Consider the following 25,596-nt stretch of genomic DNA (forward strand, 5'->3'; position numbering starts at 1 on the left):
CTTAATTCTTAACATTTGTATCCAATGCAGCACTAAGTTAAAGTCACTAAACAATATTCAAGTTACAAGAAAGGAGATTACGACTAAACGTATGGAAAAACTTTCTGAAAGTAAGAGCTGTTTGACAGTGGAACAGACTCCCACAAGAGGTGGTGGACTCTCCTTCCTCCTCAGTGGATTTTAAGCAGAGGTTGGGTGGCCATCTGTCAGGGATGCTTTAGCTGAGATTCCTGCATTGCAGGGGTTTGGACTAGATGACCCTTGGGTCCCTTCCAACTCAAAGGTTCTATGAATACATTGGCTCTGCTGGTGAAAAGGTTGCACCAGCAGAACACTGATGCACACCAGAATGCATAAAGAAGTTGTTGGTAACTCTGTGGCACAATGGACTGCACAATCTGTTGCACGGCGAGTTTCCACTAGTGCAAGTGCTGCACTGGATTCCTCTGTTAAAGCTCAACCACCCACTAATGCAATAGATCTTGTGCTAGCATACGGAGGACACTGGATACCAGCTACTACTTTCAAGTGTTTACTTGTATTACCATAGACATAATCCTTACAACAACCCTGTAAAGCTAAGTCAGTATTATCTGCCATATTGCAGACAAGGTAACCAAGGCTGAGAACATATGGCTTGCCCAAAGCTGCCTAGCAAGTTCATGGCAGTAGTGAAATTCGAACTGGAAACTTCCTGATTAGTACCAGATTATTTGATTATTTAATAAAGAATTGTTACGGTCATAGAAGACATATACAGCCAATATGCTTATGGGGACAGGGAAGACGGCACCCAGGAATCAGACTAGTTTATTCTGCAAACAATTATTTAAATGAAGAACGTAATTTCTGAACTCCCTGGCAAACATGGGGGTAATTACGAGTAACCAATGTAGAAATGTTTAAAACAAGTAATCAAGTTTCACTGAACGCCTAGATGTCATCAAGATTTCCAACTTGATTTGTACTACATCTTACAAGTTGTTGTTTTTTAAAAAAAGAACAAACAAGCAAATAAAAAGCTAATTGCGTATTTAAAAAAAAAACCTTCTGAAATTAATGGTACAATACTGACTGAGGTGAAAAATTCAGTGCTGTGGACTTTACCTTGAGAAACTTTTCTTTATCATAAGCTCATTAGTAGCAATGAATGGGTAACAACTGCAAGTGCAATATTGGGCAAGCTTTGCAGCTTCAAAGCTTTAACTTTATTTACTCAATGCAACCTCTTACATCAGAGCTGGTGTATTATGTGGTGATATGAGAACAGTCTCTCTCAGAGGTGGTGCCCCTAAAGGGGATTGTCCTTCTCTCACAAACATGGCTGCTGGAAACAGTGTTATTCTTAGGGCATCAGTTGAAAGCTGATCCATGGCATTTGCTAGTTTTATGATTTTTAACTGATTTGAGGACTGGCTTTATGTGCGCCTCTTGTGTGTTATGATATATTATATTATATTTATACACTTGCAAACTGACTTGGAGTCCAATGTTGAATGATAGAATAACTAGAACGAGAGAATAACTTTCCTAACTAAATAAATTCCAGCCCACAACCTGAAGAGGTACAATTTAGTTGCCGGTTTTATCACCTCAACACCACCTAGGCCTAAGGAAGCCATTAACAACACAGCATAAAACAGATAAACCCACAGATAAGGAAAACCCTCCATTTAAAGAAATACCCACTAAAAAGAACCAACAAACTGGAAATTAAAGCCGGGGGATATAAATATTGCCTGAAACCAGTTTAAAGTTGAAATTGTGATAAAATATTATTAAAAAATAATAATAATAATAAAGTTGAAATTGTGAGAGATTTCAGAATTCTGGAGAAGGCAATCACGAATTCCCGCTCGCTCCTGACACTTCACTCAGGCCACCTGTTGCTCACCCACTCCCTTCCTCCGCAGCCCAGCCGCCAACCTCGGTAGGCTGAGATGCGAATGGGGCTTGCCTGCCTTACAGCCAGCGCCTTCACTTATTTCTCTGGCGACATGAGAGCTGGTGGGCTGCCTCCTCCCTTCCTTCTTGCACTGATCGCTGAGCAGAACAGAGCCTGAGCAGAACATGTTTTGTTAGTGCCCCCACTGCTGAGCGGAATGGTGGCTCCCAGGAGCCGCAGCTTGCGCAGCAAGAGGCTATTGACAGGGTGAGCTGTGACTGGCAGCTCTGGGGATGCTGGCAGTGCTCCGGGGCTCCACGTTTGCATGAGGTGCCGTGCCATGCCATGTGGTGCCCCAGCTGATGCACTCTGCCTAGGGTAGCGCCGCCCACCTGGCCTCACCAGGAAGCGGCAGAAGCTGTGCAGGGTGACGCCGATTATCTGTATGGCCAGCAACTGCTTTCTTCCTCCCCACCTTCTTTCCTTCTTTCTGACATCATACTATATCAGCGAGGTTTAGCTGGCGATATATTACGATGTTGGAAAGCAAACATTGCCCAGCCCAACTGGAAATAAATGTCATTCCAGATGCTCGTTTGGACACTGATGTGAAAGAGGAAGACTGAGCAGACTGCTTGGCGGTTCTCCTGGGATCTCAGATAAAGGAAGGAAGTGGACCTCTAGCTTCTAGGGAAATGGAGGAGGGAGGGAGAGGGTGAATGCTCAGGTTTGGGACTGGCAGTTAGCCCCAAGCCTGAGCTATCAAGCATTACAAAGGACAGCTGGGGAAGGCCTAGAAGTGTGGGTCCTTTTCCCTTTCCCCACCTCCATACCCCAAAAGCCCTGAACAGCACCAAAGGGCTCCAGCCTGACTAGAACAAGAGTTTTCCTAGGGTGGGAATACAAAGCAACATTTTATTACATGTCTCACTTGTATAGTTATAGTGACCTCTCTTACAGAGATACTGCAAGGATTACTGAATAATGTTTATGAAGCACTTTATAACATTCAAAGTGCTATAGAAATGCTGAGTTTTATGGTATTCAGAAGCACAGCTTAGATGGCTTTAAAAAGACAGATTTGTGGATAACAGAAAGTGATAGACCTCTAAGCCATGCGAGCAAAGTGGAACCTCTAGAGGAGAGCGATTAAGAACAGGAGATGACTGTTGTCTTCAAAACCCACTGGAGAGCTTTCAGAGGTTGTTGACTTGTATCTGCTGGAAATACTAACCTAAAATTGATATTTCTTACCTACATCTCTTTAAAAGACAGGTCAAAAATAGGTAACAAATTATGAAAACCAAACAAATACAATCCAGCGCAATCTATAATAAAGTATTACAAAACCGTCACCAGTTTAAAAGCTAACAGATGACAACAAAAGATTTTGGAATGAGGTAAGCATACATTGTTTTCTATAAGAAAAGCAAATGCAAATCTAGTGGCACTCCTGGGGTGGGACTTCCAGTGTAATCAGCATTATCGAGTTGGGCATTGCTTGTATATTTACGTACAATACTCTTCAAACCTATGAATAACATTCTCTATAGGCTGTGTGGTGATACTGAGCAAAGCCATTCAGCAACTATTCAGGAAGAGGAGGAGGAGAAGAACAAGAAGAAGACGAAGAAGAAGAAGAGTCTGGATTTGATATCCCGCTTTATCACTACCCTAAGGAGTCTCAAAGCGGCTAACATTCTCCTTTCCCTTCCTCCCCCACAACAAACACTCTGTGAGGTGAGTGGAGCTGAGAGACTTCAGAGAGGTGAGACTAGCCCAAGGTCACCCAGTAGCTGCATGTGGAGGAGCCGGGACGCAAACCCGGTTCACCAGATTACAAGACTACCGCTCTTAACCACTACACCACACTGGCAAGACCCAACCTTATGCTTCATCCCCAGTTCTCAGTCCAGCCAGACAGTTCAATATATAGAATCACAAAGAATCAATATGCAGTGTTTGAATCCAATAGTGAATATTTTTTCCTTTATCTTTGTCCTCTTTAAGTTTATACATCATGGCTTGTAGATTTTCTTTAAAGTCTTGCAAATCAGAGCCAAGTATTGCCTCCTGACTTTCATCTCTCTCTGAAAGCTAACCTCTGGAACTGCATACTGAACAGAGTCTATAAACAAATGCGGAGCTCAACTGATAAGTATGAGAACATGGATCAGTACAAGAAACTAAAGAATTTATTTACTACACCCCCTAACATAGCATTCTCTAGACAGCTTACAAAATACATGTTTTTAAAAATATTAAAAGTGGTAGAAGACTGCGTAAATACAAGAACCCATATCTTGCCGAACCCCCAAAATGAAAATCAAATTTAAAATATGGAGTCCAAGATTACCTAAACTGGGGTAAGCAATGTGGTGCTCTCCAGATGCGTTGACTGCAATTCCTACCATCCCTGACCATTGTCCACACTGGCTGGGTCTAATTAGGGTTGTAGTTGAACAACTTCTGCAGGGCACCATGTCGTCTACCCTGACCTAAACTACTTAACAGGCCTGGGTGAACAGAAAGATCACAAAGCTGGTATGAGACAAGCCTCTCTGGGAAGGTTCTCCCTGGTAGTTAAGTTACCCAAGCTGGGTCCCAAGCTGTTTAGGGCTTTAACTTGCATTTTAAATTGGGCTCAGAAACAGAATCAGGTCATAGTACACACACAAATAAGAAAAACGATCAGTAACAGGAGAAGTGGAAGTTCGAAAATGTGAAGAGACCAGAATTTATGTATGTGATAATTTAATTATTTAATAAATTTAAGAAGTAACTTCAGTAAAATTTCAGTGAAATTCTTCTGGGAATTGTTACTGGCCCCAGCTACTCAGCAGTGTGCATTTGCACATGTATATATTTGCACATTTGCATTTGCACATGTATATATGCCACTGCCCCCCCCCCAAATACCTTTAAGGCAAGAAAAAAGCATAATGGGGGCTGTCTATACAGGTCTATGTACAATGCTGAAGCATGTGTGTGTTTGTAACATTTGGGGGAAACTTGTCAACACCTTTGCTTTCAGTGTCTCTTCCATCTGGAGCCAGAAACCGCAAGACAGAGCAGTAGTAGTAGCCTGGGTGAAGGTGTCCCACTCTGTTACAGACTAGTATCTTGCTGATCCACCAGATCATTTTTTCCCGACCTACCCCTGACATTGTGGCTGCAATTCTCTACTTAGCTTCCTGGGAGAAAGCCCTACTGGACCCTGTGGGACACTTGAGTAGACATTCACACATCTTTCTACCACCAACTGTCTTGTGGGAAAGAAGCTGATTATGTGCTATTACAGTATTGTTTATTGTGGATTTTTTCAATGCAATTTAATGTTACATGTAAAGGGGATTGGAAGGATTTGTACCCTGAAAGGACGGATATAAAAAAATTGTAATAAACAGTCATGGGAAGCAGAGTATCAGCTGGAACATCTGAGAGCCAACCTACACATGATGCTAATCATGTTGCTTGCACTTCTAAATAGAATCTTTACTGCAGAAACACCAAGAGCCAAGAGTGGAGGGGAGATGATCTAGATAGGGTTCACAACAAGGTATGAAGGACTAAAGCCATCCAACTCTCACACCCGGCTTCAAATCCAGACAGGAGTCTCTGAGCTGGCCACTTCTGCAAGAAAAACCCTGCACTTGAGGGAAACCACCATGATCAATGTCATATGTAGTTTGACCTTGAGGACTGGGAGAAACATCTGTAAATCTCTGCCCATCCCTAATAACTCACTTGTTTTACTGTACTCAGATATCTTGTAAGCCACTGCAATAATTTCAATTAGTATGTGAAGTATAAATGTTCCAAACAAAATATTTAAGTGGCCACCTGAAGTAAACACTACACACAGAGGAAAAATAGTGAGTACGAAATTGCATGGATTATCTATACCAAATTCAAACATCACAAAGGAGGCATAAAGTTTAGATAAGAAAATGTAATTTTTGCACTTTGAAGTATCTGAGAGCTCATCCTTACCATTTAAGCATGATTGAAGTGTGTATTCTATTTACAACTATTTTTTTCCTTAAAATATGGCTGCAAAAAAGTAATACTGTACTGTGTAAGTATGTATGTTCAGGCTGCCTGAAATAAAAGTGAAAAAGATTTATATCACTGTCTTCCCATTTAAAGACAACTGCATATTTTTAAAGGCAAAAGTAACTCCCAGTCTTGTGTTACTCCGGTTTTAAACAGTGAACACAAAATTGAACGAGATAATGGGTTTACACAGATGCTTAAACATCTGGGAGAACTGACTGGTCCAAGACTCTCGGATACATAATATTTAAAGGCCTATCTTCTACACTATTTGCTGAAGGGGGGGGGGGGAGATAAAACGCAAGTGTTTTCATTTAGCTAAAGTTGATTTAAGTAGATCCAAAATTGTGGCCCTTATACAAGAGAACCTGACACATTCTTAAAACAGTATTCAGCTTTAGCTCCATGGAATTGTCTGCAATAGCCTGTTTGTTTGTTTGTTTGTTTGTTTGTTTGTTTGTTTGTTTGTTTGTTTGTTAACCTTAGTGCGCTGAAGAGATACATACTATTTTAAAAATATTGTTATTACTTGTACAATGTGTAGACTGTTAACAGCAACGCATCCTAAGCAGCAAACTTCTAACCCTTTTTAACTTTCTAAAAAAAAAAAAGTGCTACAAATCAACTTATCCTTTAGCTAACTAAAACAGAGGCTTATCAATTTATTTTTCTGAAAAAGACAGAAAAGAGGTTGTTGTTTTTTAAAAAGCCACTAGTCCATCTTGTCTATATAACAGCTGGTGAAATTTCCGTGCTGACATTTTCAAAATTCATCATTTCCTTATAACTATGAAAATCAGTTAAAATGATATATGTCTGTAAAAACTTTCACTTAACATACCTAGCATGTTAGCAAATAGCTTCTCTCAAATACCTGAATACATAAAAATGCAGAAACTATTTATTTTGTAACTTTAGTTTCAGAGTTAAATCTCACTAATTATTGATTTCTTGAACCTGGCTCAGTGGTTAACAGGCAGCCGGTGAAGATCTTTGAACACTAGTGTAATAAGCACCCTAGCAACTACATCAGGGGTTGTCAAACTACAGCCTGCGGGCCTGATACGGCCTGAGGGGGTTGTTAAACTGGCCCGCGGCCCTTGCCGCCCACTCGGTCAGTCGCGGAGCACCGGTTTAGCTCCTGCAGCCAATAGGAAGCCGTGGTTGCGTCCTGGAAGTCAGTCCCCGTGCAGAGCAACCAGCACGGTGCGCCAGTTTAACTCCGCGCGGGGACTGACCAAGTGAGCAGCAATGGCTTCCTATTGGCTGCAGGAAGCTCCTGCAGCCAATAGAAAGCTGCAGACACACACACCCCGCCACCATGGCTCCAAAAGCCAGTGGGGAAAGTGTGGTGGGTGGGAGCGCATGTGCACGGGGGTGCACACTCCCGTGAGCGTGCTTGCTCGTGGGCGATCCGGCATTTTGCACAAACCAGGCAAAAAGGTAGCTCCACATACAGCACATTACAGTAGCCTAGCCCACTTGCAGTATAAGTGGTATACAAGTATCACAAAACTTTTTCCAATGGGGGGGGATAAAACAACTTTTAATTTAGTTTGAATGTTCTATTCCAACAAATGCAAAGCATTTACAGTATTAGAAATCCTTTTCAATGCTTGTAAACAATGACAACTCAATAGCACACTTTCCTTAAATAGCTTAAATTTTAATGGCAAGAAATGAAGGCACTGAAAACTGTAACCTTAATCTTGGTGTGCCAAAAGAGGTGAGCAAGTGAAATAACAATTTTATTTATTTTAGAAATTGCCACCCACTCTTCAGTGTGAAATTCTTCTCTCTCAGCCACCTCCCACCTTCCTAACTTAAGAACTGTCGCTGGGAAAAGGTTGAGCACAACTTTGGAACTGCACAGTTTAACTTGTAACGTATGTATAATGTTATTAATTTATGAAAAAGCATGCATGGAAATGGATTATTTCCCCCACACAGAAGAGAACATGGTGGAAAATATTCTTGCCCTCAGCACTGATCCCCATTCCACAAGGTGCCTACAGTTTTCAAGATCTAAAACAAGGTACCTAACTTTTTGATAATATCCCTTTGTGAGCAAGCATTGCATCAGCCTTGTAAATAAGATTGTAAGGGGTCTCCATTCCACTTTCCACCTTAGCTTCCCCTGCCTCTTTCACATGCCCTCCATACGTGTTTCACAACTGTAGACAGTTGCTGCAGAATTCACATCAGCCTGGTCTTGATATCTTTGTGTTCTGCTTTGAGTGATGGCCTCAACAGTATGAGGTCTGTGACCCAAGGTAACAATTCAGCTTTGGGCAGAGTGAAGTGAGGAAAGACAAGGTAGAGTAGGTTGAGCCAAGGTCTCCAGGAAGTGTTTGAAAATAGCCAGGCACCAAATGCATTTGGCGCCTGGCTATCAGCCACTTGCGACCAAGTGAAGATGCCTGTATGGCACCTGATATCTTAACCATCTGAAGGTGCATGCCTGGGGATCGTTGGATCTTGAGTCTTTTCACACACTAATGCCACATCCTGTAGAATTCTATCAGATATATTTTATCTGCACGATCGGAATGAATTTCAGGAACTAAAATGTGTTTTCTGTGCAACCTGAGCAGGAGCAGTGAACAATGTTATAGTTAACTGTTGTAGCTTGTCTTCACATACCCCATGCCACTGCCCTGTTCACAGTTGTGAAAAATATTCTCACACTATGAATGATCTGTGTCACCATTAGGAAAAAGAGGTAGGAATAGGCCAATATATATGTGGACTGTCCCTGGGTCAAATGACTTTTCTTCTTTAAGTTCTCAAAGTTCTTAACCTAGCTTAAGGTTGTCATCTGAAGTAGTCTGGTATTTAACTGATAATCAATCATCATTTGAAAACTAAAACTTTAGAGCTGTCTTGCCAAAAAATGGCAATTAGTCATTCTGTTTTGGCAACTGTAACTTGGCTTTAAGGTTCCATTTGGTGCCTTGCTTATATATCTGAGTTTCTAACACTGCCCCCAAGCAGCATGATGGAAGCTGTAGCTCAAAGCAGCTGGAGGTCACTAGATTGGGGAAGACTGCACTAGGGTTACTGAGCTGAAGTCACAAGACAAAACAATCTTCTCAGACTGGAGAAGCATTGGCACAGCAGGATCCTCTGGTGCAAATGCTTCTGGGCCTCTAAATCACTGGCGTCATCCCCAAAAGATGGGGAGTCTGACCCTAAAATATGATATTCTGCCACAGTTGTTGGCTGGGGTTGCTGGAGGAAAGAGCTTTGACTGGCCAGCTAAACCAAGTGAGGGTAGTCAATGGGTTTTAAACCCCTGGTGAGTTAGGGACTTCCCTTGCATGAGAAGACAGTCTCCAGCAGATTGAGCGGACAAGGCCAATAGCTGTTCCAACTGTCAAAAAGGCAGTTTGTGCACATGCTGTAGAGGGAAGTTAGGGGCAGATGGGGCTCATCAACCTGGGAAGGTAACCCATCTAGGAGGAGAAAACATCCACTACATTGCGGGATATCTTCGGGAGAATAAAAGGCTAAGGGGAAAACCCTATACAAATTTGGAGTGGAGTCCCTATGATGCTTGGATGGTGCCTTGTACACCTCCTTCTGGCAACTTCTGCAGCCAAGCTGGTGCCAAATGTATTGCTCTGCTTTCCTTTGGAAAAGCTGAGAGGGGTTTTGTTGTTGTCTGGGCAGCCCAGGAACTCCATGCACACTGTTCAGGCTTGCACTAGAAGGTCACTTCGGTGCTCCTAAAGCAGTGGTGTGACTTCACCCCCAGAGGTGCACTATTGTCTCTCAAGACAGGTGTCAACAATACTTCTCACAAGAGCACTGGGTACAAAACAAAATAAATGTACAAAATCATGTAACAATCAGCATTAATTTAAACAAATGATGCCACTCCCATTATGCTCCAAAGGCCTGCCAGAACAAATAGGTCTTAAGCAGCTGCCTGAATAAAGATAATGGGAGTGACAGTCAAATCTCAACAGGGAGGGAATTCCCTGGCTGGGTTATCACCACTGAGTAGGCCTTGCCTCTTGAAGTCACACACACAAACACAAACACACCCTTCTAGGTCACATAAGGTTAGGCATTAGTCACACATTACTCCCATTGTTTTCTATTTGCACTGGTCCCCACTTTGTTTCTGGGCTCAATTTAAGGTACCATCAGGCACTGTTTTGCTGGAGCTAAGGAGGTCTATGTCTGGTCAGGTGACCTGGGTGGGAGTCAGTTTGGGAACCACATTTACACCACCTTGGGTTCCACGATGGCATAAAGGTAGAATAATAATATAAGAAAATAAGTACCATATATACATGTGCCCTAGATTTCCCAAGTATCTTCCCCTTTCTGCTTCCCCCTTAGAATGGCATTCTGGCAGCTTGTAGGCACTATATTCTATTTCTCTCAATGGGATAGAGCATTGCCAAATGCACAGATTGCTTGAGAACACAATAGGATGCTTGATGGGCTACTAAGCCAAGTAAACCCCAGTGTGAAAACCCCAGAATGTGTCCCTTTGCAGGACGACAGAAAGCCTGATATGAAGGAGAATGGGAACTTGTTAAGTCACCTGAAGGCAAATCTTACTAGACAAAGCTTGCCAGGCAAGTGGCTATTTATGAGACTGTATTACACATACACCATATTCTTGTAAGGCAGGCATAGGCAAACTCCAGCCCTCCAGCTGTTTTGGGACTACAATTCCCATCATCCCTAGCTAACAGGACCCGTGGTCTGGGATGATGGGAATTGTAGTCCCAGACATCTGGAGGGCTGGAGTTTGCCTATGCCTGTTGTAAGGGGTTGCCAATGTTGCACCTACAGCTGCTCATGTGCCCAAAGAAGCTGCCCCTGGTACTCATAGCTGCCCCTCCACTCACTGAAATTATGTTTGAAAGAAGCATTCCACTGCAGCCAATGGAAGATTGTGTGCACAAAGGTACCCAAAGGCCCCAAAAACCTGGTACCCCAATGCCAATTAACCTTAACCCACAGCTCTAAACAGGAAATACTATTAATCATTATCTTTTGACTCCAGGAAAAAACTAGGGATCGTATTAAATGTAGTGCTAAGTAAGCAATTCTGTCAACACAAGTATTTCTGCTTGCACTATGGAACTTTGCTCCCTCTTCTCCCTCTGTACACACTTATTTTTTTCCCTAGGGTTTTCCCCAACCCTTCAGAGCAGATCTGAGGGACGGCATGGAGCAAGAACAAAGGAGACTCATGTTGTGCAAGTGGTAATACTTGTGCTGCTGGGATGTGGTAGCTGAATACCACCCAAAGTTTAACAATCCCCCAAAATCAAAACAGTTAAATTAAATTTAAAAAATAATTTAAAATAATGCCAAATTAGAAATATCAACATTTTAAGTAAGTTAGAAGCTGTCAGAGACAGCCCCCAGGTCTCAGCTCACAGAAGACCAACGCTAGCCAGCAGAACTGTACAAAGTCTTTATTGAAGTTTAGTTCCCATTTTCAAACCCTAGCGTGCGTCTCTACGTCTAGACCCTAGACCAGCGAAGCCTCGTCTGAGTCTCCGCCCCCTGTACACCAGTTTAAGACTCTAGCCTTACTCCACCTTCTACGCTTCTCCTTCCTCCTCTGGGTCCTACTACCCCCCTGGGTGCCTTCCTTCCTGGACGCCTCGGAAGCGGACCCTTCGGACTCCTCCCCCTCTCTTCGCCGGGCTTTAGGACCCGGCTCCCTCTCCGGGCTGCTCATTGCGCCCCCCTCTTGTACATTTGAACTTGGCGCGCGCGCGCTGCCCCTGACCTTCCTTTTGACCGTTTCCTCGCTCTCTGATGCAGGCGTGGCTAACCCTGACTCATGTCCTTCCGCTGACGGAAAGCTGCCTGCTGCCGATGCTTGGGACTCCTCCCCCTTACTGCTCTCCGGTGGGGAAGCTGGTCCCGATTTCCAGCTGCTGCTCTCTGAGTCCCCTCTGGCCCCTCCTTCCTGGGGTGTTCCCTCTGGCAACCCCCTAGCTCTGACCACGGGAGCCCCTTTCTGTGAATCCTCTGATTCGCTGGAGAGACTTAGAGACCTCGGATGGCTATCATCGCTGACCTCTCCCTCGGATTCCTCTCCCTCGGTCTCCAATCCCTCCCTTTCCTGTCCCTCTGCTCCTGAACCCCTGACATCCATCCCCCCCTCGAAGCCCCCCCTTCCCCCCTCCCCTCCTTCCGGTGTGGGTACTGGGTGCTCCGTCGTAGCGGGGGTGCGTGCAGGATACAGTTCGTCCCCCATGTACTCGTCGACCTCGCTCTCCTCTGCCTCCATCTCTCTGTCTCCGTGCTCGAACCCCACGTTGTCCCCCAACACGTCCATGTCCGTCTCGCCCCCCTCCCCCTCTTCGGGTGGTCCCAGCCAAGGACCCCGCAGCCACTTCCTGCGCCACTGCTCCTCTGGTTGATCGTCCCACCAATACGAGTGGTCTGAGGCAGACCCTGGTGGCGAACCCACCTGGGAGCTCGGGACTGGTGCCTGTTCCTCGTCCGAGGCGAACCCCTGGAATGTGCTGGCTGAAAGAGTGGGTGTGAAGAGCCAGTCGTCGAAATACTCTGCTGGCATGGGCCTGTGCGGGAAGATGGCATGAAACTCCTCTTTGAGCAGAGGCTCCTCCAAGGCATAGTCCGGTACCCAGCTGTTGGCACTGGCCGGGGTACCCTCTCTGGCTAGGAGATATTCTACTCCCTCTTCCCCCCATCTCGAGTCTAAAATCTCTGTGACCTCGTTGATGTGCCCCCTCCTAGGCGACCCCCCCTTTCTGGGCCCTTCTCTGAGCGGGTCTGGTGCTGTGTCTGGCTCCTGAAATCTCTGAGGTGCTTTGTAGGGCGTGAGCACCGATCTATGGAACACCGGATGCATTCTGGAACCTTCCGGAAGAGCCAACCGGAAGGCCACTGGATTGACCTGTGCCTGGACTTGGTAAGGTCCTAGCTGCTTATGCCCTAGCTTCTTCTTCGCTAACGATCTGGTCGGCACTGCTTGCGCTGCTAACCAGACCCAGTCTCCCACCTGTATGTCTTCCCCAACTCTTCTGTGTCTGTCAGCCTGCACCTTGTATGCGTGCTTTGCTAGTTCTAACTGCCTCCTGAGTTGTTCGTGGACTTCCTGCAACTCCGACGCTAAGGCTTCCGCTGCCTGTGGCTCCCCCTCCCCCACTCTCTCTAAACCCGGGAAGGTTCTGGGATGCCTCCCGTTGTTGGCGAAGAACGGCGTCACCCCCGTCGACACGTGCTTTGTATTGTTGTAAGCGAATTCGGCGAGTGGCAGGTAGTCCACCCATGTCGTGGGCTGCTGATTGGCGTAGCATCTCAGGTACTGTTGCATGATGGCGTTGACCCTCTCCGCTTGCCCGTTGGTCTGTGGGTGTCTCGCCGACGCCAAATTGACTTTGACGTTCAGAATGCCCATCAGCTTCTGCCAGAAGTTCGAGATGAACTGTCGCCCCCGGTCGGAGAGAATAGACCGTGGCAGACCGTGGACTTTGAACACGTGGTCTATGAACAGTTTGGCGGTCTGCTCTGCCGTGGCTACCTTCGCACACGGAATGAAGTGTGCCATCTTAGTAAACATGTCCACCACCACTAGCACCGCTGTCTTTCCCCTCGAGCTGGGCAGATCCGTGACGAAGTCCAGGGCCACCCTCTCCCACGGTTCAGACGGTGTCTGCAGCGGTTCCAGCAGTCCCGCCGGCGGTTTGTGAACTGACTTGGCCCTTTGGCAGGTGTCACATCTCGAGACGTAATCCGCTACTTCCCCCCGCATCTTGGGCCACCAAAAGTCTCTGGCTACGAGTTCGACAGTCTTTTCTTTGCCAAAGTGCCCGGCGGTGGGAGCGTCATGTAGCTGCTGCAGGACCCTTGCGCGGAGGTCGTCTCCCGGCACGTAGAGTGCTCCCTTGTGGAGGAGCAACCCATCGCGTATCTGGAACTCGTCGGCCCTCGCTGTGCCCCTGTGCACCTCCTCCATCTTGGCCCGTGCGAAGGGGTCTTCCCGCAGCGCGCGACGTACGGCGTCCAGGTCCACGGTTGCCGACGCGCATGCCCACGCTTCCGGTGCGAAAATGTGCTTGGCCGCCGACGGTGCCGCCTCCTCAAGGTATTGCGGTTTTCTGGACAATGCATCCGCCATCACGTTGTTGTCGCCTGGGATGTACTCTATCTTGAAGTCGAAGTCCGCGAAGAACTCTGCCCATCTAATGTGTCTCTGGTTGAGGAACCTAGCCGTGCGCCAGTACTCCAGATTCTTGTGGTCCGTGTGGACCTGCACTGTATGTCTGGCTCCGATGAGGAAGTGCCTCCATGCCTTGAATGCTGCATGTATGGCTAGCAACTCCCTGTCCCAGATAGTGTAATTCTGTTCCGACTTGCTGAGCTTCCTCGAGTAGAAGGCGCACGGCCTCCAGTCCCCCTGCTGGTCTTGTTGCAACAGGACAGCTCCCACGGCTCTGTCTGAGGCGTCTGTCTCCACCCTCATGGGTCTGCTGGGATTCACATGCAGCAGCTGCTCTTCGGACGCGAAGAGACGCTTGAGTTTCTGAAAGGACTGCTCCGCTTGCTCCGTCCAGATGAATTTCTTCTTCTTGGAGCTGAGCGTGTCGGTGATGGCCGCTGTCTGCATGGCAAATCCCTTGATGAACTTGCGGTAAAAGTTGGCAAAGCCGACAAACCGCTGGACTTCCTTCCGATTGCGCGGGCTTTTCCAATCCAAAACTGCGCGAACCTTGGCGCTGTCCATGGCGAGCCCCTTGTCCGACAACTTGTAGCCCAGGAAATCCACCTCCGTCACGTCGAACTGGCACTTCTCCAGCTTGGCGTACAGCCTGTGCTCCTTCAGTCTCTGCAGAACTTCCCTGACATCCCTCTCGTGCGCCTCTCGCGATTCGGAAAAAATCAGGATGTCGTCCAGGAAGCATACGCACTTCTTGTAAAGGAGCCCCGCCAGCACATGATGCATAAAGGCTTGGAAAGTGTGAGAGCCATTTTGTAATCCGAAGGGCATAACTCTGTATTCGTAGGTGCCCAGAGGCGTGAACATGGCCGTCTTCCACTCGTCGCCGTCGCGCATGCGAATCAGGTTGTACGCCCCACGTAGATCCAACTTGGTGAAAACGCGTCCTTTCCGCACCGTCGCGAGCAGGTCGTCTATCTTGGGCATGGGGAAAGCTGAGGGCTTGGTTTTCGAATTTAAAATTCTGAAGTCCACCACCAGCCTCCGTTGGGGCGTGTCCCGCTTCTTCACAAAGAATACTGGACTGCCTCCCACCGCTTTCGACTCCCGGATGAACCCACGCTTCAAATTGTGATCTATGAACTCCCTGAGTTCCTGCAGTTCATCCTCAGACATGGAGTACAGTTTCCCAGTTGGCAGCGTCGCCCCCGGCAGGAGGTCAATCTTGCAATCATAGGGTCTGTGAGGAGGTAGCTTGTCCGCCTCCTTCTCGCAGAATACCTCCAAAAACTCCGCATACTTGAGGGGTACTGCTTGCAGCGTGCCCAACTGTAACTGCGGGTCCTCCTCTTCCCCTTCTGGGCTGGGTATAATGCAGTGTTCTGCACAGTAGGAGGAGCCAAAAGTCAGTTGGCGCTGGTACCAAGCCAATGCTGGGCTGTGCCTGTGCAGCCAACTCATGCCTAATACTACAGGCGTGTCCGACAGTTGGGTGACATTGAAGCTGATGACCTCCCGGTGATTCCCAATTTGCATCACCATCGGCGGCGTCTGCTGCACCACCTGCCCCCCTAGCAGTTCCCTGCCATCCACCGTGACAACCTTCAGGGGCAGCGTGGCTGGCAGTAAAGCTACGTTGTGTTGTTGAATGAACTCCAGTCCTATAAAGTCTGCATTACTGCCAGAGTCAATTGTAATAGGCACTTCTAAGGTGAGTCCATTGGGCAGCTGGAGCGATGCGGTGAGCTGCACCACTGGTTTGGGCGGGAGGGGGTCTGTGGGCTGTAAAATCTCTAGGGACTTCTTCACTGACTCGTCTGGCTGGGCCCCAGTGCCTCCGTTTCCAGCCAGACTTGGTCGTTTCCCTGCTGTGTTTCTCTCTGCTGAGTTGTTTCCAATACTGTCACTGAAGCTGCAGTGTGCTTGTGGATCCTCTGGGGACACTCTTTCGCCATGTGCTCTTCACTCTCACATATATAGCACTTCCTGTTCCTTCTAGGCAGCTTCGGTTTTACTGCTCCCGGTGTTAAGGCTCTGGTAGCTGAGTGAGCCCTAGCACCGCCAATCTCCATCTGCTCGTCGCCCCCTCCCTGTGGAGGCGTGGACTGCGCACGCGCTGCCTCTCTAGGCAAGAGGGAGGGCACTCTCGCTGGTGTGCGTCCCCAACGCCCTTCTTCTTTGCTCCATGGGCGTTCCTCCTGCCTCACCCCAATCAACAGCGCTCTTTCAACCACTTGCTGAGTGGTTGTGGGTCTCTCTCCCCGTGCCATCTCATCCTTGATTTGTGGGTTCAATCCCTCCAAAAAAAGGTCTCTAACTGGCGGAGAATCCTTATCCCAATTCAGCGCGTTGACCAATGCAAAAAACCGGGAATGATACTGCCTTACGCTGGCTTTCCCTTGTCTTAGCCCAAATATGTCTTTCCGGGCAATGTCAATGTCTATGTTGGATAAGAAACAGGAGTCCATTGCTTTAATGAATGCATCTGCGCTTTGGAGCGCTGGATCATTATCCCTCCACAGATTGCGCAGCCATGCTTTCGCGTCCCCATGCAGATGAGACAAAATAAACCCCACTTTCTCCCGCTCATCTCTAAAGTCTCTATCCAGCAGCTGCAGCGCAAACAGCACATCTGCTCGGAAATTGGGGTACTGCTGCAAATTCCCATCAAAATGAGATACAATGCTGCCTCCTCTCTTCCCCAGCCCAATTCCCTCGGATCTGGGTCCCGGTAGCCCCTGCTTCACAAGCCCTTCCAACCTGGCTTGAAGATCTCTGCAGGCAGCTGCCGCTTCTTCCTCCCTCTTCCTGGATGCGATTATTTCAGCGCTGAGTTGTGTCACCGCTTCTTGCAGGGAAGCTATTTTCTGTTCTGTAGTCATCTCGCCTGACTCTTGTGAGCTCGCAAGGCACCAGTCTTCTGCCCTCCCTGCCTCGCTCCCGCAGCGATGCTTGAGGCGAAGAAAACCGATGAAACTGTGAGACGAGGCTTACTGTCAGAGACGGCCCCCAGGTCTCAGCTCACAGAAGACCAACGCTAGCCAGCAGAACTGTACAAAGTCTTTATTGAAGTTTAGTTCCCATTTTCAAACCCTAGCGTGCGTCTCTACGTCTAGACCCTAGACCAGCGAAGCCTCGTCTGAGTCTCCGCCCCCTGTACACCAGTTTAAGACTCTAGCCTTACTCCACCGTCTACGTTTCTCCTTCCTCCTCTGGGTCCGACTACCCCCCTGGGTGCCTTCCTTCCTGGACGCCTCGGAAGCGGACCCTTCGGACTCCTCCCCCTCTCTTCGCCGGGCTTTAGGACCCGGCTCCCTCTCCGGGCTGCTCATTGCGCCCCCCTCTTGTACATTTGAACTTGGCGCGCGCGCGCTGCCCCTGACCTTCCTTTTGACCGTTGCCTCGCTCTCTGATGCAGGCGTGGCTAACCCTGACTCATGTCCTTCCGCTGACGGAAAGCTGCCTGCTGCCGATGCTTGGGACTCCTCCCCCTTACTGCTCTCCGGTGGGGAAGCTGGTCCCGATTTCCAGCTGCTGCTCTCTGAGTCCCCTCTGGCCCCTCCTTCCTGGGGTGTTCCCTCTGGCAACCCCCTAGCTCTGACCACGGGAGCCCCTTTCTGTGAATCCTCTGATTCGCTGGAGAGACTTAGAGACCTCGGATGGCTATCATCGCTGACCTCTCCCTCGGATTCCTCTCCCTCGGTCTCCAATCCCTCCCTTTCCTGTCCCTCTGCTCCTGAACCCCTGACAGAAGCCCTTACACTTCAGTGCACTGAGAAATGTAGAAAAGTGTGGTGAGCTTTTAAAACTAGGCTATAGAGCCAGAAAGCTCATCAGTAAAGAACAATGCTAAATTGATTATAATATTAAAATGCTTTGGTAACACAAGCTACCAGGAGGTCAAGGGAGACATTAAAACTGTGTCAGGGATTGTTTTCAAAACCTTCACAGGAATGTTAAACATTCAGAATACATATGTTTAAACTCCAAAGTATTTTACAATTGCAGTATTTCTCAAGAAGAAAGTGAGCAGTGAAATAAACCTTATTTCTATCTATTTCAAGCTACTGCTCCAATGAATATGCAACAGTTATGTCAAAATGACCAGAACAAAATGGAGTGTGGGGACAGGAAAAGCTATATTGCTGCCAACCAACATCAAAATCTCACAGCAATTACAATGTCATATAAAGTTGACACTAAGCTAGGGGACAATTCAAGAGGCAAGGCTAATAGCTACATCCCAAGGTCCTGAAAAAGCACCAAGCACAACTTATTACTTTCATTATTGGACGAAGTTTTTGTACATTTCCTGCATTTGTCACTCATTAACTAAATCATCTGGCAATTTCCTACCTCTCCTGCATTTAAAAAGGATCTGAAAGCCTATGTTTTTCACATTGTAGAAGACTACTGAGATTTCTCTCTGTCCTTGCCATGCTATAGAGGGCCCTGCTCAAACAAGCTCCTCTTGTGCACACAACGAACATTCATTTTTCAAGCTTGGCAGGGCTGCAGCTGAAAATAATTTATCTGTTCTCTCTACAAGAGCACCACATATGTGATTGGGAGGGAAACATATCCATCAGGAATAAACTTGAGCACAAAGACAAGCTGAGTGTCACAGGATACAAAGGGGCAGAGGTCACAACAGTAAGCTGGAGGCTTTGCACTGGGCTGTGGTTGTTAATGCATGGCTGCTTCATTCGTTTTCTGACATGCAAAACAGAAGCATTAAGCATAATTTCGCATTTCATATTACTCATTATGAAAGAAACACTACATATGATGAAACCCTAAACATCAAAACACTAACAGCTCAGCTAAGTTGCCCAGGAGCACTTTTTTCCAATATGGATTATACAACAAATATACTTTTGTACACACCAAGTACTAAATAATATTTCTGTATGAAATATGGCTATAGAAAGTATCAATTATCTTTTGACATTCATGCTAACCACATCTGAAATATCTGCTGCCAACTAAATTGCTGCTAAGAAACAAGAACTTATACTTTACCTCCGCCATTAAAAAGTAAAGAAAACTGTGACGTAAGCCGAAGCCTTGGGAAATTACCATGTGCAAGCACAGTCTTATGGATTGGATCCAAATGATTAAGAGTAGACCCAATGAAATAGATCATTTTAATCATTCCCTGGTCTCATTTTGGAACAGCTACATTTCTGATTTTAAACAAAATGCTTATGCTCAGGCTTTTAAAAAACTTTTTCAAACGATGCAACTGCAGCAACTTGAAAAGCCACAGGTGGTCAAGAAACATTTCCCTTGTCTCTCTCCTGAAAGATGTAATCATACAGGGCAACCAAAGCAGTTTCCATACAGAAGAATCACTATGCTAAATACGGCACCAAGTTATTAGAGAAGTTGGGGGGGGGGGATTGTCTTTACATAGAAAAAAGTGGAGTCATCTATGATGAAGCACATAGATTGAAACCCAGTTTAAGTAGTAGTGCAGCCTCAACACTGCTGCCTGATGAAACAAATGGATCTGGACAATGTACAAGCTTGTTTGTGTCACTGACTACAATTCTAGCTAAGTTCACAACTTTCACCCATAAATTAATATTGCAACACTTGATACAGTCTGTAATATGAGACTTGAAATGCAAAAGCAGTTAGTTGCTGGTTCTGCCTAGATTCTGGCTGCAGGCTCAACACCAGCATCTTTTTGGCACCAGGTAAATACATTTCTTTTCTCCCAGACACCTGAGTGTTAATTCCCCCCCCCTTACAACAGCTGGTGGTGTATAAATTTCCTTTGGAGGCTAACCACTGTAGTCAGATCTAGGCTAGGGGATGGTGGAATTGTTCCTATGGTTTGGTTACCACATATGGTGCTTCACTTTTACTTTTCTTGTTTTTCATATGTTGCATTGTGTATTTTAAGTCACTTTGTGATGCCTGTGCAAAGTGACTAGTAAGTTTAATAAACAAGAATACTGTACCTGGAACACCTTACTTACTCTTATTAATGACCAGTTCAGATACTGAAGTTTGATAGGGCCAAAACCTTTCAAAAAGGAACCAGCTGAGCTATGCTGGAGACCAAACAGCTGCTAGTGAACAGGCAGCTGTGGTATGAACGATAACTATGTTGTCTATAGCTTATAAGGCTGGAAAATGCGGACAAAACCATAGAACTGAATCACAATCAAATATCACCATGCAGCTACCACTCAATTCAAACAAACAAGAACCTAAATTGAAAGATCTCTAAGTCAGCAAGCTTATTACAGGTGAACACTCCCATTGGCAGTCAAATGGAAATTTTGGAATCTAGGACTAGAAAATCTTTACATTTGTTGCCACACCATAGTACTACAATAAGCTTCTCTTCACAAGACTTGTGTGAAAGTCTTCGTTTTGACTGTCCTGAACTACCTGCCAATAAACTTCATAGTGAGATTCCAAGCTGAGAGGGAAAGAAAAGTTTCTCTCCCTTATCTAATCACATCCTTCCTTAATTATCAATTTCCAAAAAATCAAAGATCCAAGTTCTTTAGCCTTTCCTCACATGAAAGGTATCCCAACATCCAGGAACAAACAAATGCAGGGAGAAGTTTGTTTTATAGAGCATTAACAAGAAATATAGGATTCAGTTCCCTGTTCATGGCATCTACAGCAATTATGCTCTTAACACTCAGCATTCATCCAGAAAGGTAGCATTTATTTTGTATCATTAATATGCACCACCTTCCTCAACATGATAAGAGTCAATTATGATTCTATATAATCAATTCCTGGGTAAATAATGCCCATTCACTCCATAATTGCCCTAACTGCTTACTCAAAAGATTGATACACATTATCATGGCTGGAAACCAGTGCTGAAGCCAGCCGATCACTGAAAAGAATGCACAGCAATGTATAAAATTTACAACAGACTCAAATGCAAAAAGCAAGCAACAACAATCTGGAAAATGAAAATAGAAAAGCCCAAGCCAAGACTTGAAAGTAGTTACTATGCAGGGAAAGGTAACAGCAAAAGGATCTGAGATCAAGTGCTGTGAAATCACTTACCACATTTGCTAGCCAGTGCTTGAACAAATCCTTCAAAAAGCAGCCCAAATGTCCAAGTTATAACCATACACAAAAATCCACAGGAATGATGAAATTTGCACCAAGACTTAAAAGAGTAAAGCAAACCTAAAGGAAAAGTGTGCTCAACCAAGTGTGGCAAGGGTGTGTGAATGTTGTTATGATATAAATTTCTGACAAACTTTCTCCCTGTGTGTATAACTCCCAACTCTGCAAAGCAAATCTTGAGAATTCTACAAAATCAGAAATGGATATAACTACAAGGGGTCATAGTACATTTGGTTAACAGGGTATTAAAATGTGATATTTTGTATTAGGAATCCCGCACCAAAATAGTTCAGTCTTGTATTTAAGCACTTGCCTGGTAATCACAGGCAACAACAAACTGCATGGTGTGTGAACTGCTGGCATCCCTTTTTTGTGCCCAACAAACAAACCAAGCAGGCTGGCTGCCACCAAAAGGAACCCCTCTTCTTCATGCCCTTTATCGAAATGTAGTGGGCTCCTGGAAGAGTACCAGGGCATTATCCCTCCACTCCCTGCTAGTTAAAAGCGTCTCTATGGGGCTATTTACAAAGTTGTGACAGATAAAATGGTGATGTTATTAACCAGCTAATAGAAATTTCTAATGTTTTATACACAACCTCATAAGGAGGAAATACTGATGCTTCTAATAATCTATATATATTTGTCCACGCACCTCACGTCTGCCCCCAGAACTCTTCAGAAATGGTTATATGCCTGTAACCCTAATCAAATCTATCTCAGTTGAACCTTAAACATTCCTATCTTGATTATATTACCCCTCCAAACAAGCCTCTTAATCTTCCCATTCCTTGTTCACATGCAGATAAGGTTGGAAGCAAATCAACTTGTTCTTCTTTAATGCAAAGAGAGCCATATTCTTCCTCTACAGATGGAATAAAGCTCAACCATTTTCTCATTCCACAGTTGGAATAAAGTTTGAGAGATCATCTCTTCTTTTTACTCCATTCACAAGTTGTGATGTTTCTAGCCGCTGCCACCCCAGGGTGGGGAGACCTTGGTGGGAAAGAACCATAGCAGGTGTAACACATGCTTTATATGTATGTAGATGCTTCCAGGTTCAAGGCTCTCTTTGTCCTGTCCTAGGGAAAATATAGAGCTTTATAGTTGTCCAAAACTCTTGATCATGGTAGACCGTGAACAGAACAGAGGCCGGGGGAAGAAAAATGTTGGCTAGGGTGAAGCCATCAAGCCTGCATCTGGTCAGAGTATAAAAACCGCTCTTGCCATACCCTCTCCAACTGCTGGTAAAGTTACGATTTCTACTGATTTTTAACCTTGCACACTACCTAATATAAAAACTATGTAATTTCTCTTTATTCCTATTTTCCAACTATCAAAAAACTTGTGTGTTTCCCCTAAGAATAGAGATTCATCTGTTGACAGTTATATGTTTCTCTGCCCTAGAGGACCTTGGTAGAACCTGAAATGTGCAGCTAGCCATTGGATTGTCCACTGCCTCCTCCCAGATTCAATCTTCAGAGTGGCTTCAGATTTTTCTTCTATCGCCACCCCAACTTGGTTTACCATCTATTCTAGCCTGATGAAGAGTTCTAGAGAACTCTCACAAGAACACACTTGTGTACATTTTCTGTTGGCCTAATGAAGGTGTTGTTTAAGGTAGATTTTAAAAAGTTTTCTTATAGGCCAACACAGTTCCCTTTACTTTTTGCATTCATGCTATACTTACATTGCAAGCAACCCACAGAATGCTTGTTATAGGGTGTCATATAAATAATGCTGTTTGACCATCTTTGAAAAGCAAGTTATGGACTATTTTTATACTATTTTAATCAGGGTTTATTTATGTTTCATAAACCATTATATGCTGGTGTACATACAAGCTTTTCAAGTCTCAAGACATTGAAAATAAATACAATTTTATATCAAGGTCACTAAATTCAGCCCATTATGACTACATGGTAAGACATGTATATTTGTATATATATTTGTATATATGTGTATATATTTGGCAGTTAGCTCCCAAATCCCACTGACACCTATCCAGATAGTTTTCCTTTTTAATTATCCTATTTGTGGTAAAGTGATTCACAGATGTTCCTATACTGAGCTTGTTTTATGACACTGCAAAGGATTAGTTCAATGATGGGCTGAATCTATATTGGGGTGAAGATGAAACAAGAGTGGTTATTATTGGTGGACTGGTAGGCAGAGTAGAGATTTACAACAGCAGCATAAAAAGGAAGCTAGGTCACATAGTACAGACAAGCTGACTGAGTTTGCAGCAGTTTGGTGAGCATTAAAAGCATGGCCACCTAAGCAACATATTTAACAGTGAGAAGGGACCTGCAAAGCACACATGCCCCGCCCCCACAGCATAGACTGGTGAATATAGATCTGTATCGACTCTTGGCTAAATCAAGAAAACCTCCTACCTGTATGTCAAGAGAGACGCTTGACCACAGCTAGCATATTGATTTGAGCTCAAAGAGTATGTTGCTCTTCGGGCTTTGCCACAGCTCTTGCCACTGTTAACTTTAGCATAGACTGAAGAAAAGCTAAATGGGATGTTATGTGCCTAATGGCAAACTGAGTTGCCATCCTGACAGCTAACGCAATGCCTTTAGTCCCAAAGTGTCCAGGAACCAAATTTAAAAATGCACATGACAGTAAACAAAATGAAGGGTCTCAATATGTATCAAAACATCACCCAGTACCGGTATGAGGGCCAGACCGTGAGGCGGTTTCACCTGGCTGTACATTCAGGTGAAATAGCAGCCACTCAAGTCCTTCTGCCAAGGGGGCTTTTCAGCTGATCAAGCCGCCCCCCCAGGCCAGGTGGGGGCTTTGTTAAACTGCTCTGCTGGAGGGTGCAGGCAGCCGTACGCCCCTCAGTGCAGAAGTATAAAGAAATCACCCACCCATGCTAAGGTGGCAACAGCCTCAGGCGGTGGTGCCAATGCTTATCTCTCCCTTATTAGTCTCTACAGTCACAGCAAACACTAACTCTCAAATGGTTTGACTTTAACACACACACCCACACACACACACCCCGTGTTGCACTTCCATTGTCTCTCCAGGCAGATGGATGCCAACAACAGAAAAATTATAGCATCAACTTCCCTAAAACAAAGCTCAGAAGGGTATTTACGTTAATTACAAAAAAAACAAGTTAGCTCATTATTGTAAAACAATTTAAAAAACAATTCATTACAATTTTTTTAAAAAAATGTAATGAATTGTAACTTTACAAGCAAGCAAGGTAAACAAACAATTCACTGAAGAAGCTTCCTTTAATTTTTGTCTCTGGAACTGCAGGTCAGACAACATTTGAAATCATCAAAGGAAAAACAGATATGTCTGATGTTATATTTAACTAAAAAACTTGGTGTGACAGCTAGAGATGAGGACTGTGTGTCTGATGAAGTGTGCCCATCTCACACACTTTGCAATGACTGGAGTAGCGTAGTAGCTAGAGCAGCAGTGGGGAACCTCTGGCCTGTGGGCCTAATCAGGCCAGGCATGGGATGCAGGTTGGCCAGCAAGGCCTTTCCCACAAACCTCGGCCACTTGGCTCACATCTGACCTCACAGGTAACATCACATGTGAAGAGGTACAGACGTGGCTACAAAGAAACAACGGGAGTTTAAAATGAGATCCAGATTATTCCTTTGCAAGCAAGGCTCCCTGTCAGCCCTAATCAGCTAATGCTTGCTGACAGAGAGCCCCACTGGGATTGGCTGCACTATAGAATTCGTCATCGGGAACTCCCTAGAGTAGCCAAGAGGGCTGGAGGAAGTGCTCTGGATCCAAACTACTTTCTTTGCAGAGTTGGGTGAAACAACAGGGAAACCAATAGGGACTGGATTCAGGGACAGGAAATTGGGTGAAATGATATAGGGAATGCTATAGAAAAAGTACAAAATAGTTTGAAGGTGAAACAAGGGTAGCAGGCTGTAAGGACTACAACCAGATAATCATGTAAACAACGCTGAACACTTAAAAAAGTGCTATACATATATTATACACAAGACTACTTGATACATCTCTTGGTCTTTGCTGTTTTTTCTGCAATAGACTAGATTTACACAGCTACCTCTTGGAAGGATGTGGAGGGAGAGGGAGAGAGAGAGAGAGAGAGCGCGCAGCTGCAAGGATGGCAAAGTTCGATAAATCCACTTGCAAACACCTCTCCCTCATCTGGCAAACACCTGTGCTTCCACCCAAAGCCCTGCTTGGCGGGCGAGCGGGGGAATACCTCTCCTTTTCTCCTTGGCTCTCCCGGGAGGAAAGTACAGTGGTACCCCGCAAGACGAACGCCTCGCGAGACGAAAAACTCGCAAAACGAAAGGTTTTTTCGTTTTCGAGTTGCCTCGCAAGACGAATTTCCCTATGGGCTTGCTTCGCAAAACGAAGCTTG

The 25,596-nt window shown here is 45.4% G+C and overlaps 1 protein-coding gene across 9 annotated transcripts in view; it reads right to left on the reverse strand.

The window, feature by feature from the left end:
* The window catches only part of CHD7 (chromodomain helicase DNA binding protein 7), a 150,535-nt gene that overhangs the window by 108,177 nt on the left and 16,762 nt on the right, over window positions 1-25,596 (reverse strand). The gene's annotated exons all lie outside the window — the stretch shown is intronic.

Source organism: Podarcis muralis, chromosome 8 (assembly GCF_964188315.1).
Source record: "Podarcis muralis chromosome 8, rPodMur119.hap1.1, whole genome shotgun sequence".
Classification (NCBI taxonomy): Eukaryota; Metazoa; Chordata; class Lepidosauria; order Squamata; family Lacertidae; genus Podarcis; species Podarcis muralis.